A 17,823-nucleotide genomic window follows, 5' to 3' on the forward strand; every position below is an offset into this window, starting at 1 on the left:
AAATTAAAGTGTGAAAAAAAACAAAAACGTGCGACGTTAACCATTGCACCACAGCGTTTGAATTTATTTAAGTATTAAAAACAGAATTCACGTGTCCGCAATAAAAGTTAACTCTGCTGCTTCTATTTGACCTCATTGAGGTCAAATAGAAGTCACAGAGTTAACTTTTGCTGCGGGGCAGCGTTTGGATTTGTTTACCCAACTTTGAGTGGATTTTCCCCCAAGATGTTGGGGAGGGGGAAACCAGCTCCCCATTGTCCAGATTGAATAGCAATTATCTGATATAAGGAGTTTGGCCCCACATTGATCAAAGCTGATTGCTTCTGGACGTTTCCCAGTGCAATTGCCGGGAACAGTGCCTTAGCTTTGAATCAGTTTCGCTTTTTATACGAAAAAGCTGAACGAACACAAGATGGGCTGAAATAGCAATAATTTTGTAAAAATCGACGTAAATAAATGAGGCGACCCGCATTCCCAAATCCTAGATATTATTATCTAGGGGGCGCATAAACAGTTCTAAGCGATAGTAACTTCCCCGGGACCGTCGGCAAAAAAAGCCTTTGAAAGACATACATATATAGATGTGGTGCAACAAAGAATAGGAATATAACAATAATAAATTCATATTTATTTAGAGTTAAGTGTGAATAAAAAATATATGCATACAGTTTGCGAAAATTGATTATGCCATATATATGTGAGCCGCAGTGCCATATGCCCGAAATGGTATTCAAATTATCAGGCTGCCCGGCGTTGCCTGGTCATAAAATATGGATAAATATTATATTTTAATTCATGCAGATTTTGCATTTATTATTATAGAGTCAATTCTCTATTGATTATTATCCAATATATAATAACGATTTCAAAAGCTATATAAAAAAAATTATTTAGATACTGTCCGTTAGAATCTAAATCAAAATGTTTAGCGCTCCAGCCTTAGTTGTTATTTATCTTTCCAGCATCATTACCATTTGAGCAACTAACAGATGGATAGGAAAGGTTAAAAATTAAGTGTCTTTGAGTTATGAATGCTTAATTTTGCGCATGCACAAAAATAACAGCAGGAATAATAGCTATATTCCACTTATCCTGCCAAGGTCATCTTTTCTTTTCTTTTTAATTTTAACACCTTAGCAGTTATTTCTACAAGTTAAATACAAAATCAAAATTGTTCCACAGATCTAAATTCCCTATCTACCAAGTCTCAAATCTGTAGACCGAAATTTCAGAGAAAAGTTTGATAAAGAATTTCTGCGCATACAGACAAGGTCACTTTATATAGAAATCAATAAAGAAAGAAAATGATGCTATAGAACTATATAGTAATATATATAGATTTATTCATTTATTCAATAAGAGTATACATCAATTAGGGTGTAGGGTAAGTGGGAAATCCTTATACCATGGTATTTCGAAGCCTAATGCTTCTCATCAGAAGAGAAGAGAACATAATAGATGCGACATCTAGTGATAGTTATATTAGGAGCAAAATAAAATATTGGGGCTGTTTAGGGGAGCTAAATTGATCTGTGTGATATAGGAGGAGTATAGTTATTATATAATGCAGGTAGGTATATGGTTTATCTGTCATAAGCGGTTTAATATATGCAGGCAAAATGTGGGATTAGACTCATTCGGAGAATATAGGGTACGTTAATTGAAGGAAGATGCTTGTTTAATCATATGCATAAAAGGGTTATAGCTATGGAAAGGGTTTATGCTATGTCGGTATATTTTAGAGGGAGGTATCTGAAATTATAATATATTAGATCTCCGGTTTTTACAGAGTTTTCCTTTTCCTAGAAGCATGTCTTAACGAGGAATGAACGTGCATCTCTCCCAGTGGATTAAATGCACCCCCAGATACCAACCTAAACATTTCTACATACAGTGTGGTGCATACAGTGCCTAGAATCCCCAAATGGTCACCCATGTAGTACTGGCTAGTCTCATCATTGCTTAACTTCGGTCATCTGGCGATAACTGGTGTTTCATCGTGATTATGTCATGCGTGTGCGTGTGTGTGTATATATATATATATATATATATATATATATATATATATACACACACTAAGAAACAAGCTATATCTAACCACAAGGGAAAAACAAAAACAGATGTAAAATAAATGTAATTGCATTGAAAACTTAAAACAGACTTTGAAACTGTTTAACAAATTATTTTTCATTCATTTGAAGTTTTTCGAAACTTTGATCATTAAACCAATTAAATGAAATTGTTTAAAATTAAAACTTAATTAAAACAGTTACAATTTTATCATTTAGATGAGAAAGAGAGAGTGGAGGATTTTGCATACATCTCGCATACGAAATTTATAAATTTCCACAGAGTCAATCAGTGTCAGAAAGTCAATATTTCTGTAGTTCTTTTGTCTTTTGGAAATATTTAAAGAAAAATCTATTCTTGGAAGAACAACTGCAGCTCGTTCGAAGCTGATGTGCAACTGTAGCACCTATTTGTTCTTATCTATCTCATATATATATATATATATATATATATATATATATATATATATATATATATATATACATATATATTTTATTCATAAAACAATGTCTACGGACATGCACGTTTCACGGTGCTACCTCTCATCAGCATGGGCGATTTTCTAAGGAAAAAGATCTTCAAGGTTGAAAACGTTATTAACCGTATTATCGTATAAAAATCAACAAAAAAATCTACAAATATATATATATATATATATATATAAGCTAAAAGAAAAACCAAAAAATCCAAGTACACAAATATTGTTTTCAGAAAGAATATAATTCTGATATTAAGAAAAATACGAGAAGAGATAAAAAGATCAATATGTAAAAAAATACTTATTTCATATAATCAAACTTGTTTGAATATACAAAATAGAAAAATATCCGTCCCGGGGCAGGTAAAATTTTCCAAACAAAATCGCTTTGCATCACTTAGGTCTCCTTACAACGATTAAAATTAAGATGCGACATCTAGTGATAGTTATATTAGGAGCAAAATAAAATATTGGGGCTGTTTAGGGGAGCTAAATTGATCTGTGTGATATAGGAGGAGTATAATTATTATATAATGCAGGTAGGTATATGGTTTGTCTGTCATAATCAGTTTAATATATGCAGGCAAAATGTGGGATTAGACTCATTGGGAGAATATAGGGTACGTTAATTGAAGGAAGATGCTGGTTTAATCATATGTATAAAAGGGTTATAGCTATGGAAAGGGTTTATATGAGATATGGGGTTTATGCTATGTCAGTATATTTTAGAGGGAGGTATCTGAAATTATAATATCTCCGGTTTTTACAGAGTTTTCCTTTTCCTAGAAGCATGTCTTAACGAAGAATGAACGTGCATCTCTCCCAGTGGATTAAATGCGCCCCCAGATACCAACCTAAACATTTCTACATACAGTGTGGTGCATACAGTGCCTAGAATCCCCAAATGGTCACCCATGTGGTACTGGCTAGTCTCATCATTACTCAACTTCGGTCATCTGGCGATAACTGGTGTTTCAACGTAATTATGTCATGTGTGTATATATATATATATATATATATATATATATATATATATATATATATATATATATTATACTAAGTTTTACATTTTGAATCCTTAGTTTTAGTTTGATCAAAAAGTCAATAAAATGTAAAACTTACGTTTAAAGAATATTAAGAAACTGAAATTCAAGGAATCTTGCTTTATGTGTGTTGCATGACTATAAAATTTAATGCAAACCCGATATATATGAATTTTCAAATGAAAGGTTGGACCCATATTATGTCCCCTAAAAGTCATTAAAAAATATTCCTAAGATAGCATGATTTGGAGAAGATTCATTAATTTATGTCTAATGATTAATGTTAAAATTTAACACAACATGGTGTAGCTTGTCGGAGAGTTGTACACACAAACGCTACTACTTTATATTTTTATGTCTTATGATTAATGCTAAAATTTAATAAAAATTGGAGATATATAAATTTTCGCAAGAGGTTTCCACACCCCTTTGTACATCTCTGCATAAAATGAAAGATTAAATCAAATACTACCCACATTTGGACACATTAAGCCTAGCAGCAGTGTTTCAAAATTCATAATAATCATTTAATTAGTTTAGAAATCAATCCAATACATACAAATATATGAACATGTCTACCTTAAATATTATTGAGAAGAATAAGATAATCATTTCATTATTTTTTATAATATAAATATTAGCCAAGTTTCAGTTTGGAGGAGTAAAATCAATAAAACAGCTAAAAAAATTCTAAAAGACATTTCTGAGAATATTGGATACACTCAAGGAGGATGCATTCTGTAAACGAGCGGATAACTTCCCTAAACTGTTGAATCAACAACCTCTTGAAACTAAAAGAATTTGATGACTTAACTGTGACGAACCCAACAAGATACACCTGAAAAGTTCACGATGGTTATTCCAGCCCAATTGATCCAGCTCCGACACACCCCGTCTTGGATTTTTTTCATATTTACACCATACAAACTTTCGGACCTTTTGTGAAAAAAAATATGTTCCTCAAATCCAACTGGGCTGAAATTGCAGATTTCTCTTAGTTTTAACCGAAAGTTTGTATGGTGTAAATATGAAAAAATTCAAGACGGAGTGTGTCGCGGCTGGATCAATTGGACTGGAGTAACTCACGAGTCCGACAAGATATGCCTGAAAAATTCACAAGTTCGACAAGATACACCTGAAGAAGGTAAGAGGTTACATCGATCGAAACGTGAAAATGATACTCAAGATGAGAACAGTAATCTGAAAAATCCAAATAATACGAATGTCTGCCCTCCCCCCAATAAACACAGTGCATACCTAGATATCCGATGGAGGATGCCATACTCTTTTCAAACCATGCTTGAACATCTTCCAAGTTAAAAGAGAGCTATGACATCAACAATAGGATATACTTTTATGGAATGAAAAACCCTTGTGTTACATGTTCTGTGATAAAACAGAATATTGCCTTCCATTAACTTGTGGATATGTTGAAAACAATCATGCTGAAAGCAGCTTCTCCACTCAAATCTCCCGTTGGATTTCCTCTTTTTTTTTCTAAATCATTTGTTGCACTGCCTACTACAATTAATAGTCCATTTAACCAACCCTTAAATTTTCTAACCCAACAGTTCAACTCATCTCAACAAGTACACCATTGCAAGTCAAATGTATGGATGTAAAACTTGATAATCAAAAAATGAGACCAAAAAGTATGCCAGGAATAAAGTCTGTTATCTCTTTTACGCCCAAGAATCTTGTGATACAACAAAAGACTCAGCAGTGGTATCAGCAACACTAAGTAAAAAAAATTGTGGATGAAGACTTACTGTCATCCTCAGCCTCACCTGCTAAAGTGTCTTTAACATTGTATCTGATACCTCTTCATCTTATATGACATCTTTTGTTAGCTCTAAAATAGACAGTATTTAAAAAAATGCCATAATAGCCAGGTCAGCTTTATCAAACATTACTGCAAAAACAAGCATAACTATCCGTGAAAATTACTGCTTGTATAGAGAAGTGACTGTCAGAACATGACTAAAATGCAAGATCATTTAATGAAATAACACCCAAATTATTATGTTTAACAACCTATTAACATTTAGTTAGGTTGTATAATTAAGTTTGAAGATACAATATTCATATAATAATTAAAAAAAACAAAACAAAAAAAAAAACAGGTAGTTTCGAAAGTGTTGCAAGTTGATAAGCAAGTACTACTGTACTAAATTCTCATATGTAAACAAAAGCATGAAATTGTGACCCCAAAATTGGGTCAAAAAACATTGATTACAAAGCCCCGTTTATCAATTGAAACAAACAGAACAATTTCTGATAATTTTAAGAATATATATATATATATATATATATATATATATTCTATTGTTATGTAAGCAACATTCCCATCAACAGTCGGTAAGATATGTTTCCAAAACATAGTCGAATACAAAGAATTCAATATCTTTTAAGATATAACTTTATAGCAATAAGAAATTTGGCTTATCTGAACACTTTACTGTAGTTTCATGGTTTGTCGATATACTAAGTATTAATATACAGAATGTTAAAGACAAATTTGAAACTTTTTGGAAAGGAAATAAAAGAAAAACGTCATATGTTGGCCAATAATTAATATATTTTCAAAATTCAAAGTTCTTCTCAAAGTATTTTTTGCTGAGCAGAACTCACCTGAAAAAGTTTTTGCATCATCCTTCATGAGACACTTGAACAGCAGACTCTGAATCGGCTCTACCAAGTTCTTAGTTTTTTGAGGTTTTTTTTACATGGGGGTCACCACTTATCAAGGCCCAGGAGCCACTCGGGGGATAAGGGTTATTGTGTGTACAGTAATCAATGGAATAGTATCGTAGTAATAGTATTGGGGATTTGATAAGGTGTCATTACTTAAGGGGGCGGTTCATCAGGAATTTGTTTGTGTTGGACTTGAAGACATCCAAGTTGAATTCGGGGGGGGGGGAACAGGCAAGCGGCAGAGAGTTCCACAGCCGTGCCGTTCTAAGAAAGAAGCTATGTTCATGGAATCTACGTTTTGATTTAGGCACGGATAAAGAGTGGGGAAAATTATTGACAGTGGTTTCAGCTAGTCGGTTGTTTTTCATGAAAGATTGGTGAGGGGGGACCAGAAAATGGAGCTCAGACGAGCACTTGCCATGAAAATAACGATAAAACAGAGACAGGCTCGCAACGTTTTTTCTGTGGGAGAGAGGTTGCAGGGAAGAGAAAAGGGCATCCCCCACTAAGCCATGAAGTCTATTTTGTACTCTGTCAAGGCAGGATAGGCTGTTTTTAGCAGCTCCTACTACTGTGGCAGCAGTACTCCATCCTTAGACGTACTTGGCTTTTATATAGATAGAGAATTGCATCATTAGTGAGATATCTTCTGGAGCGGTAGAAGGATCCCACCATTTTCCCAGCGACCTTGGCCACAGACTTGATGTATGTGAGATATCTTCTGAAGCGGTAGGAATTATTCCCTTAAATAATCCAATTTACAAAATTTCCACTACTAACAATTTTTACAATATTGTCCCATTGACTACCGTACTAACATTAAACCTTATCCTTGAGTGGCCCCTGGACCTTGATAAGTGGTGACTCCTTTGTAAAAAAAAAAAAAAAAAGTGGTACAGTTAGTGATTTTCTAAATTGTAGTCGATACATAATAGTTTATATGGTTGTAACCAAATTAGTTGAGAGATGGGGATGTTAAATGTTAGGGCTTACTATTTATCAAGGCCCAAAGGCCACTCGATGATAAGGGTTAATGCATGCCATATGATAACACCATGATGATTGGTAATGTTGAAATTATGGTAGGGTTCAATTATTTAAAACGGATCAACAAGAAGTTATTTGCATCAAATTTGGAAATGATCGTCTTATAGTCAACTGGGAAGCAGCTTCTCAGTATTGTGTTCCATAGCCGGGCAGTTCTAGAAGAACCTTACTCGTGGAATTTTCATTTAGTTGTAGACACAGATAGAGGTTTAGTTTTTTTTTATGGTATATCAACCCTTTTCGGGTTATTTAATGGCGAATCCAGTTATTTGGAAATAGTATTCATGTTGCATCCAGTTATTTTGTAGAAGGTTTTATTCTTCAAGCTCTTTGTATCTTCAACCACTAGTTTGCAGTCTTTGGTTTGGTTGGTTTATAGTGGATTTTATCGTTTTTCTTCCCTGCCCTGCAGAACATAAATGAGTTTTGCAAGTGGAGAGGGAAAAGGGTTACAGTATTAATGTTTGTACATTTTAAGTTAGAAAACCAATTAGGAAACGGGGGGGGGGATATAAAGGGAAGAAGGAAAAAGTGGGTTGTTGTTTTGGGTTTTGCAGAACATAATTAAATTTTGCAAAAATAGAAAAACAAAAAGCATCAATGTTAGGTGCATTTCGTCTCAGGAAGCCAATATCTTCAGACAGTCTGATCTGGTAGCACCAGTACAGATAGAGATTAAGAGAAATTGTTGATAGTCATTGTAGATGGATGAGTATTTGTTGTTAATGTTTTATGGATAGAAGCTCAGTTGAGCATCTGCCATGAAAATAACGATAGACTTGCAACGTCTCTTCTGTGACAAAAGTAGGGAGTGGTGAAGTCGTGAAAGTGTTCAATCACTTCTGGGTGTTTTTTTTTTTGCAGCTCCTCAAAGAATTTTGTTGCGTAGACAGTCAGAAGACCGAACATAATCTTCCTCGCTAACCACTGTTTCCATATGTGTGAAAGATGATTGGGTACATATGAACATTAAATTCCTTTAGTGTATTATTATATACTAGTATGGGAACACCCGGTCTTGCCGGTTGTAAAATATGCTTAAATATATTTTAATTTATGTAGATTTCATATTTATTATTATAAAGCCAATGCTCTATTAAATGTTATATTGTGCCTAATATGCATTGATTTAAAAAGATTTTTTTTCAAATGACTTTGGTACCATCAGCTAGAATTGAAATCAAAACATTTAGTGCTCCAGCCATGTTTTCTACTGCTTGAGATATCAGCAGATAGATAAGAGAAATTTAAAATTAAACATCTTCAAACTAGGAATGAATTTACCCATGTTTAAAAACAATAGAAATATGTCAGCAAGTTGAAATGAACATTTTGTATTTAAACTTGCTGACATGTTTTTTTTTGTATTTAAACTTGCTGGCATGTTTTTTTTTGTATTTAAACTTGCTGGCATGTTTTTTTTTGTATTTAAACTTGCTAACATGTTTTTTTGTATTTAAACTTGCTGACATGTTTTTTTTTTGTATTTAAACTTGCTGACATGTTTTTTTTTGTATTTAAACTTGCTGACATGTTTTTTTTGTATTTAAACTTGCTGACATGTTTTTTTTGTATTTAAACTTGCTGACATGTTTTTTTTTTGTATTTAAACTTGCTGACATGTTTTTTTGTATTTAAACTTGCTGACATGTTTTTTTGTATTTAAACTTGCTGACATGTTTTTTTTGTATTTAAACTTGCTGACATGTTTTTTTTTTATTTAAATTTGCTGACATGTTTTTTTGTATTTAAACTTGCTGACATGGTGTTTTTTGTATTTAAACTTGCTGACATGGTGTTTTTTGTATTTAAACTTGCTGACATGTTTTTTTTTGTATTTAAACTTGCTGACATGTTTCTTTTGTATTTAAACTTGCTGACATGTTTTTTTTTTGTATTTAAACTTGCTGACATGTTTTTTTTTGTATTTAAACTTGCTGACATGTTTTTTTTTTGTATTTAAACTTGCTGACATGGTTTTTTTTTGTATTTAAACTTGCTGACATGGTTTTTTTTGTATTTAAACTTGCTGACATGTTTTTTTTGTATTTAAACTTGCTGACATGTTTTTTTTTTGTATTTAAACTTGCTGACATGGTTTTTTGTATTTAAACTTGCTGATATGGTTTTTTGTATTTAAACTTGCTGATATGGTTTTTTTTGTATTTAAACTTGCTGACATGTTTTTTTTATTTAAACTTGCTGACATGTTTTTTTTATTTAAACTTGCTGACATGTTTTTTTGTATTTAAACTTGCTGACATGGTGTTTTTTGTATTTAAACTTGCTGACATGGTGTTTTTTGTATTTAAACTTGCTGACATGTTTTTTTTTGTATTTAAACTTGCTGACATGTTTCTTTTGTATTTAAACTTGCTGACATGTTTTTTTTTGTATTTAAACTTGCTGACATGTTTTTTTTTGTATTTAAACTTGCTGACATGTTTTTTTTTTGTATTTAAACTTGCTGACATGGTTTTTTTTTGTATTTAAACTTGCTGACATGGTTTTTTTTGTATTTAAACTTGCTGACATGGTTTTTTTGTATTTAAACTTGCTGACATGTTTTTTTTGTATTTAAACTTGCTGACATGTTTTTTTTATTTAAACTTGCTGACATGTTTTTTTGTATTTAAACTTGCTGACATGTTTTTTTGTATTTAAACTTGCTGACATGTTTTGTTTTTGTATTTAAACTTGCTGACATGGTTTTTTTTTTATTTAAACTTGCTGACATGGTTTTTTTTGTATTTAAACTTGCTGACATGTTTTTTTTGTATTTAAACTTGCTGACATGTTTTTTTTTTTGTATTTAAACTTGCTGACATGGTTTTTTGTATTTAAACTTGCTGATATGGTTTTTTTTGTATTTAAACTTGCTGACATGTTTTTTTGTATTTAAACTTGCTGACATGTTTTTTTTTATTTAAACTTGCTGACATGTTTTTTTTTATTTAAACTTGCTGACATGTTTTTTTTTTGTATTTAAACTTGCTGACATGGTTTTTTTTGTATTTAAACTTGCTGACATGTTTTTTTTTATTTAAACTTGCTGACATGTTTTTTTTTGTATTTAAACTTGCTGACATGGTTTTTTTTGTATTTAAACTTGCTGACATGTTTTTTTTTGTATTTAAACATGCTGACATGGTTTTTTTTGTATTTAAACTTGCTGACATGTTTTTTTTGTATTTAAACTTGCTGACATGTTTTTTTTTTTGTATTTAAACTTGCTGACATGGTTTTTTTTGTATTTAAACTTGCTGACATGTTTTTTTTTGTATTTAAACTTGCTGACATGTTTTTTTTTGTATTTAAACTTGCTGACATGTTTTTTTTTTGTATTTAAACTTGCTGACATGGTTTTTTTTGTATTTAAACTTGCTGACATGTTTTTTTTGTATTTAAACTTGCTGACATGTTTTTTTTTTTGTATTTAAACTTGCTGACATGGTTTTTTTTGTATTTAAACTTGCTGACATGGTTTTTTTTGTATTTAAACTTGCTGACATGTTTTTTTTTTTGTATTTAAACTTGCTGACATGTTTTTTTTTTGTATTTAAACTTGCTGACATGGTTTTTTTTGTATTTAAACTTGCTGACATGTTTTTTTTTTGTATTTAAACTTGCTGACATGTTTTTTTTTGTATTTAAACTTGCTGACATGTTTTTTTTTTGTATTTAAACTTGCTGACATGGTTTTTTGTTGTATTTAAACTTGCTGACATGGTTTTTTTTTGTATTTAAACTTGCTGACATGTTTTTTTTGTATTTAAACTTGCTGACATGTTTTTTTTTGTATTTAAACTTGCTGACATGGTTTTTTTTGTATTTAAACTTGCTGACATGTTTTTTTTTTGTATTTAAACTTGCTGACATGTTTTTTGTTGTATTTAAACTTGCTGACATGTTTTTTTGTATTTAAACTTGCTGACATGTTTTTTTTTGTATTTAAACTTGCTGACATGTTTTTTTTTTTGTATTTAAACTTGCTGACATGTTTTTTGTTGTATTTAAACTTGCTGACATGTTTTTTTTGTATTTAAACTTGCTGACATGTTTTTTTGTATTTAAACTTGCTGACATGTTTTTTTTTGTATTTAAACTTGCTGACATGGTTTTTTTTGTATTTAAACTTGCTGACATGGTTTTTTTTGTATTTAAACTTGCTGACATGTTTTTTGTTGTATTTAAACTTGCTGACATGTTTTTTTGTATTTAAACTTGCTGACATGTTTTTTTTTGTATTTAAACTTGCTGACATGTTTTTTTGTATTTAAACTTGCTGACATGTTTTTTTTTGTATTTAAACTTGCTGACATGGTTTTTTTTGTATTTAAACTTGCTGACATGGTTTTTTTTGTATTTAAACTTGCTGACATGGTTTTTTTTGTATTTAAACTTGCTGACATGTTTTTTTTTTGTATTTAAACTTGCTGACATGTTTTTTTTTTGTATTTAAACTTGCTGACATGTTTTTTTTTTGTATTTAAACTTGCTGACATGTTTTTTTTTTGTATTTAAACTTGCTGACATATTTTTGTATGCACTATTCATCCATCCAAACAAAGATTTTACCCATTAAACCAGTTGTTGTATGATTACTATTTCCTGTTAATTTCAGTGTTATATGACAGGTAGTTTAAGAGATTATCGGTTAAATATTTTCACACAGACACATTTTATTTATATAAATATACAGACCTAGTGTACAGTTTCAAACTAAACACCAAAAATGATAGCAAGATTTTAGAGAATAAAATAAAATTTTATAACAAAATATCAACAATTACGTGATTTAAATAAAATATTTTATTAATTTTGTAACTTAAACATATTTCGTTAAGATAAAAAAAATTCACTTGCAAAGTTTTTGAAATCAGTATTTATAAAAACATTTTAGGTAGGATGTTTTTTTGAGGGGTGTAATTAATAATTATATTATTATAGAGTCAATTTTCTATCGATTCTTATATATTATAAAGTTGTGATTTCAAAAATAAAAAAATATATCCATATGACTTGGATGCATCAGCTTGAATCGAAACCGAAACCAAAACTTATGAAGAAAAAAAATATCTGTGTATATCTGTATATATATATATATATATATATATATATATATATATATATAACTTGAGTTCCTTCAGCTATAATCAAAACTGAAACCAAAACTTATGAATTCTTGGTAAAATTATTCATAAAAAAAATAGCTGACTCGAGTGCCATCAGTTATAATCAAAACCTGGCAATGTTGGTCAGACGCAACCGATGCATATCTTCAATATTTCTCCTTGCCTCCAATGCTACTCCCATAGCTACGGAACTTGCATCTACCCAGACTGTAATCTTGCTGCCACTCATGTAGTCTCCTCTGAGAGGGTCCTGCTCAGCATCTCTGCTAATACGTGACAGAAAGAGGGGTCTTTGATCTTATCGTCCCATCCCTTGGTTATTAGTAACCAGGCGTTTAATGAATGCGATGGTCACCCTGAACCATCCATACATGGACAAATGATTAACAAGTTTCCTACACAGGGAAAATATGTGCTTGCTTTCATCAGAGGATGGCGCATTCTTTCCTGACCTGCAAGCCAAGAACACCGGATCCTTGCAAACCAAACTGAAGTATGAAAAATGTTAGCACACATGCAACACAGACACTACATTTCCATTGATGAAAATGTCATAGACATATGCCACATTGATCCCAAATCCTAGCTGCATGATACAAAAGCGTTGACCCTTGAAAAGGACTATTTGTAATGGCCAAAGTGCCTTGTTGACGTAAATCTGAAGATATGCCTTCCATAAATCCAAAAGTGACACACCAACTCCTTGCCACCACCATTGTCTTAGCTTCTAGAGGAAAGATATTAGCAAATGAATATTATAGCAAAGCTATGAATTTGCTGGTACTGACATTAATTGAAACAGCATTACATGAAAACTAGTCATAAATGCAAAAAAAAAAAAAAAATCATTTTTGTTTATAAAATGGGGAAAAAATTAAAGAAATCAGAAGATATATGAAAATTCAAGGATTAAAAAAAAAAACAGATGCAAAGATATGGAAAGATCAAGTATTATCAATACGAAAAAGTAATAGGAGATAATGTTCCCATAAGAAAAATCCGGAATTATGTTGTTGACATTCTGAATGAAATTAATATCCAGAATGTGCGTAATAATTCAAAAAGTTTTTAATAATCCAAGTAATTGTGATCCATGTTTGCAGAAAAATCCGTTTGCAAGCAGTAAAGATTATTTAAATTTAAGTTGTTTTTTTTGCTCAGTACACACCCCCAAACACCCGGGCAACGCCGGGAACCTAGGCTAGTAAAGAATAATCCTTAAAGCATGGATTTTCAAAGATAGGCTCGTTTCATCAGAAGATAAAAATCCAAAATTATATTACTGGTTGCATGAATTCAAAAATATATACAACGTTTTTGTTAATTCAACGGCATCTGCAACAGAAGTAAAAGCTCAAACAATCAATGAGATTACATGCCACAAGATCCAAAAGGAAGAATCTAATCCTAGGTGTGAATGGATTAGAGTCAGCTCATAATAAATAGAGTAATTAAAAAAGCGTCATGAAAGTGTCCAATAATTTTGGGTTTTTAATTTTTCTATTGATCTCTTTCTTTCAAGGGCAATAAATTTATCAATTGATCCCCTACAAATATTTTGGATATTTTTACATTTTAAAACTTTCCCCTTTTCTATATCTCTCTCTCTCTCTCTTATTTCTTTTTCCATTCAGACGTTATTTCATATGAATATTCATGTTAACATTAGCGAAGAATAATTTTTCTGTCATTTTCGATGTAGTGGGTACATGTATATAAAGAGAAGTCTTCAAATATACAAAAGAACTTGACAAAAACGTAATTAAATACCTGCAATGAAGTAGGAAGTTTTAAAGCAAGTCCCACACAAAATAGTGCAATCTCTGTCTGGAAAAAAAAAAAAAAAAAAAAAAAAAAACAATCGTTTAAAAGATAAATAACTAATTGATAATGAAATTGAAAAACGTGTAATAACATTATCAAATGTTTTGCTCATTGTAGAAAACAAAAAATTATCAAAAAGTAGAGTTAAACAGTTAGAAAGTGGATTAAATTTAATTATTTTCGGTTTCTTTTTTTTTTTTTTAAATATGATTTCATTTTTGACATTAATTCTGATTTATTAGTTCAATTTGCTAATTCTTTTAATTTGTGTGTCCTATATAATTTCGATTTAATTGTTTTCTGCTCTTTTTTAAAATCTATTGATAAAATAGCACCTGGTAATTTCAGACAAGGTTACATCTTTTGGAGATTACACCCCACCACAAATATCATGAGACCTAAATTTTCTGACACCAAAAATCTCAGACTGCTAAAATACATTTTCTTTAAATGCAGTGTAGGGGATTTGATCAACATTCACCGATGCCTGGTATCACAGCCGTGATGTGAGCATAGGTAAATGTTCCCCAACCCCTAGCAAAAAATAAAATAAAAAGGTTGTCCAAACCAGCATCAAGGCGAAGACAAATATAAAAATTGATAACAGTTTTTATTTTAGCATAGCATGAAATAATGAATCATGTTTTTTTGTTGGCATATTTTTTTGTGTGTGTGAGCCGATTCAACACACGAGTAAGAAAATGATAAATGAATTAAAAGTCCGATGTTTGTGAAAATGTAAAAATGTTCTGGAAATAAATACTTGGGCATAAAGGCAATGTTTGTAACTGTATGTATGGTCGCTAAGATTCTATATGTTTTTCTCTTAATTAGTCTGATAGAATTTGAATTAAAATATGTAATGAAAAGCAGGAGAGAGAAATCTTTCTCTGACTGAGGCAAAATGTTTTGTTTTTTTTAGATATAAAATATTTCTTTTTTTGTCTTTTTAAAATGGTATTAACATCCGTTATATTAGTTGGTTCAATATTGTTAACGCAGTGAGATTCGGACGTTAACATGAGCGACAAAAGGAAACAAGAAGGGCAAATGTTAATTCTTGCCGATCTGGTATTTCCATGTGGAGAATTTAGATGTGTGATGCGTGCGAAGTTATGTCAGTGATTTAACGTCGAACCTCAATGGGTCCTGTTGCTCATAGCATGCTGGCTAGCTCGACCGACTGGTTTTGGCGCGCAGTACCCTCTTTATAGGTTTCAAACCGGCTCCAATGAAAACTGTCAGAAAAATATTTTTCAAATTCGCTTTCTTTGAATGTCGATTGGATGAAAAGTCAACACCGCTGTCACGTGAGGTGCTTTGGACTACGTCCATGCAAAAAGGCAAGGCTTTAGTTTTTATGCCAGCAAAATTTGCGTGGGTGTATATAACAGATGTACACGCAACTGGAACGCTCCTTGTCCAGCCACTTTTAATGTTTGTGGCGAGTCGCTACAGCAGATTATTAACAACAGCAAACAGAATGAAAGATATGTACAAATTGTCTGAAATTCATATTTATGGGTTGAAGCCTTCAACATCCCTGCGGCATTTTCAAAGAGGGATAGAGAAGTTAGTTGAGAGTTTATTAGTAGTTACTGCTAATATGCACTCGTAAATAAGATGTTTGTAGAAAAGCTGAGGTAGCAAGGTCAGTTGGCCTGGGAAAGACAAAGGAAACCATAGAAAATGATAAGGATAAATTTGTTAGAAAGAGGACTAAATAAACAGTTGACTAAAGTCGATTTCTAAGAGGTGTCACACATGCTAGCATATGATGTGTTTTGTGGAAGAATGACGTAATCGGCACTTGATAATTTTCACAAAAAAAGATGTTAAATGTTTGGAGCATAATTTTAAATGGGGTTTAATAATCGTGAAATGGAAGAAATCTAAATGCAATTGTTGCACGCCTTTTGCTCTGCTCTCTTGTATGACCACTTGCTTCTTAACAAATTTCTGTATGTAACTATTTTGCTTGTTGTAATTATTGTAATCGACGAAATGTTGCATCCCTCTGCCTTTTCTACAAGTACTTCAACGGTGAATGCTCTCACGAACTGCAAGCACTTGTGCCCCCTCGACGTAAATACCCCCGACAAACCCGACAAGCAGCTAAATCCCACCCCTTCACAGTAGAGATCCCTAGATGTAAGAGAGCCTTCTACTCCAGTAGTTTCTTCGCCAGATCAGCTAGACTTTGAAGTTCCCTGCCGGGTCCCTGCTTCCCCAACTGTACTGACATGCAAAAGTTAAAGTGCAACGTGAACTGATATCTTGCTGCCTAACTCCCTACACAGTACCCCTGATGCCTATGTCCCTGATAGTAGCGGCCTACAACAAAGTGGTGATATGCCTTGTTTGGGGTGAAAATGTAACAAAAAAATTCCTATTTTCCAGAATGATGTGAATATGAAGGCCACCTATTTTTACGAAACAATTTTTACGAAACAAGAATATGCTTTTGCAAGCGTGCACTTTCCAACAATGCATTTTGAAGAACTACTGACTGATATTCTTCTCCAATATTTCACTTCCGTTTTGCTGCTTCTTGTTCTTTCTTCCAGTCATATTTGAAGGTGCATACAAAATTAAACTTTTTAGATGTTCGACTTTAATGAACAACAATGATGTCAGTGCTCATTGATTTGCCAGTCTGGAAAAACTAAAACAGAGAATTGAAAGAAAATCTATGATCTTGAGTATCCACATGTTAACAGATGTATATCAAATATTCAAACACTTACTTTTATATAAGTACTTTAAATTCAGCAATGATTTTTTGTAGTTATATTCTCCTTGATATTTTACGTGTTTTGCGATAAAAATCTCAATTCCAACTTTTGGCACTTATGTTGTTCTTTCACTGAAGGCGTTATATAAAGTGAATAGGATGATGACATCACTAGATATGGAGTTTGATTGCGTCATCACAGAGATGATCAGTCTTTGATACATCCTTCATTTTGTGAATACCATAAGACACTAGTTTTTATTTCTAATGGAAATGATATATCAATTTCACTAATACTGTCAGCAAAAGTATGAATTCAGCTCTTTCACACACCCCTTAGCTATTGATGAAAGACTAAGGTAGACTAGACCTTAGAATTGGGGGTTGGGTGAACTATACTTGGAGAAAGAAATCTGAACAAAAAAAACTGTGGCTATCTGGGATCAGTAGTAGCAAATATTTGTACTATGGCAAATACCACTTCTTTATTATAAGCATGTTCAAAACGTTTATATGGAACTGCGAGCTCAAGAAGCCTACTATAATTTAACTGTGGTGGCTGCTTTTTTTATACAGGGTGTCCCAAAAGAAGCTGACGGATTTTAAATTTGATTAACTTCCTCAATATTTAAGTTATGCTTACCAATTTTCATATGTAGATAGATGAGTCTCTCCATGAGTTTTGGAGATATAGTAAGATATAATCTACTCATTCTAATTTTATTCACACAACTTAATCTAGGCTATGTTTTTCACAAGGTCTAAATTTAGTAATGAAAAATGATGTTACTCAAATGT

At 31.8% G+C, this 17,823-nt stretch overlaps 1 protein-coding gene across 14 annotated transcripts in view; it reads right to left on the reverse strand.

The window, feature by feature from the left end:
- LOC145239882 (oxygen-dependent coproporphyrinogen-III oxidase-like) overlaps positions 1-17,823 on the reverse strand; it is a 985,985-nt gene that overhangs the window by 699,388 nt on the left and 268,774 nt on the right. For 9 of the 14 annotated variants that reach the window (XM_080103476.1, XM_080103478.1, XM_080103479.1 and 6 more), the window contains one exon: positions 14,238-14,294. The exons of 3 other annotated variants lie outside the window; for them this stretch is intronic. The gene's annotated coding sequence lies outside the window, so the exon portion shown is untranslated. The remainder of the gene's footprint in view (positions 1-14,237; positions 14,295-17,823) is intronic. 2 more of the 14 variants (XM_080103485.1, XM_080103484.1) reach the window with 1 other exon arrangement.

The sequence above is a fragment of the Euprymna scolopes genome, chromosome 19 (assembly GCF_053919585.1).
Source record: "Euprymna scolopes isolate OS-2025 chromosome 19, ASM5391958v1, whole genome shotgun sequence".
In the NCBI taxonomy this organism is placed as follows: Eukaryota; Metazoa; Mollusca; class Cephalopoda; order Sepiida; family Sepiolidae; genus Euprymna; species Euprymna scolopes.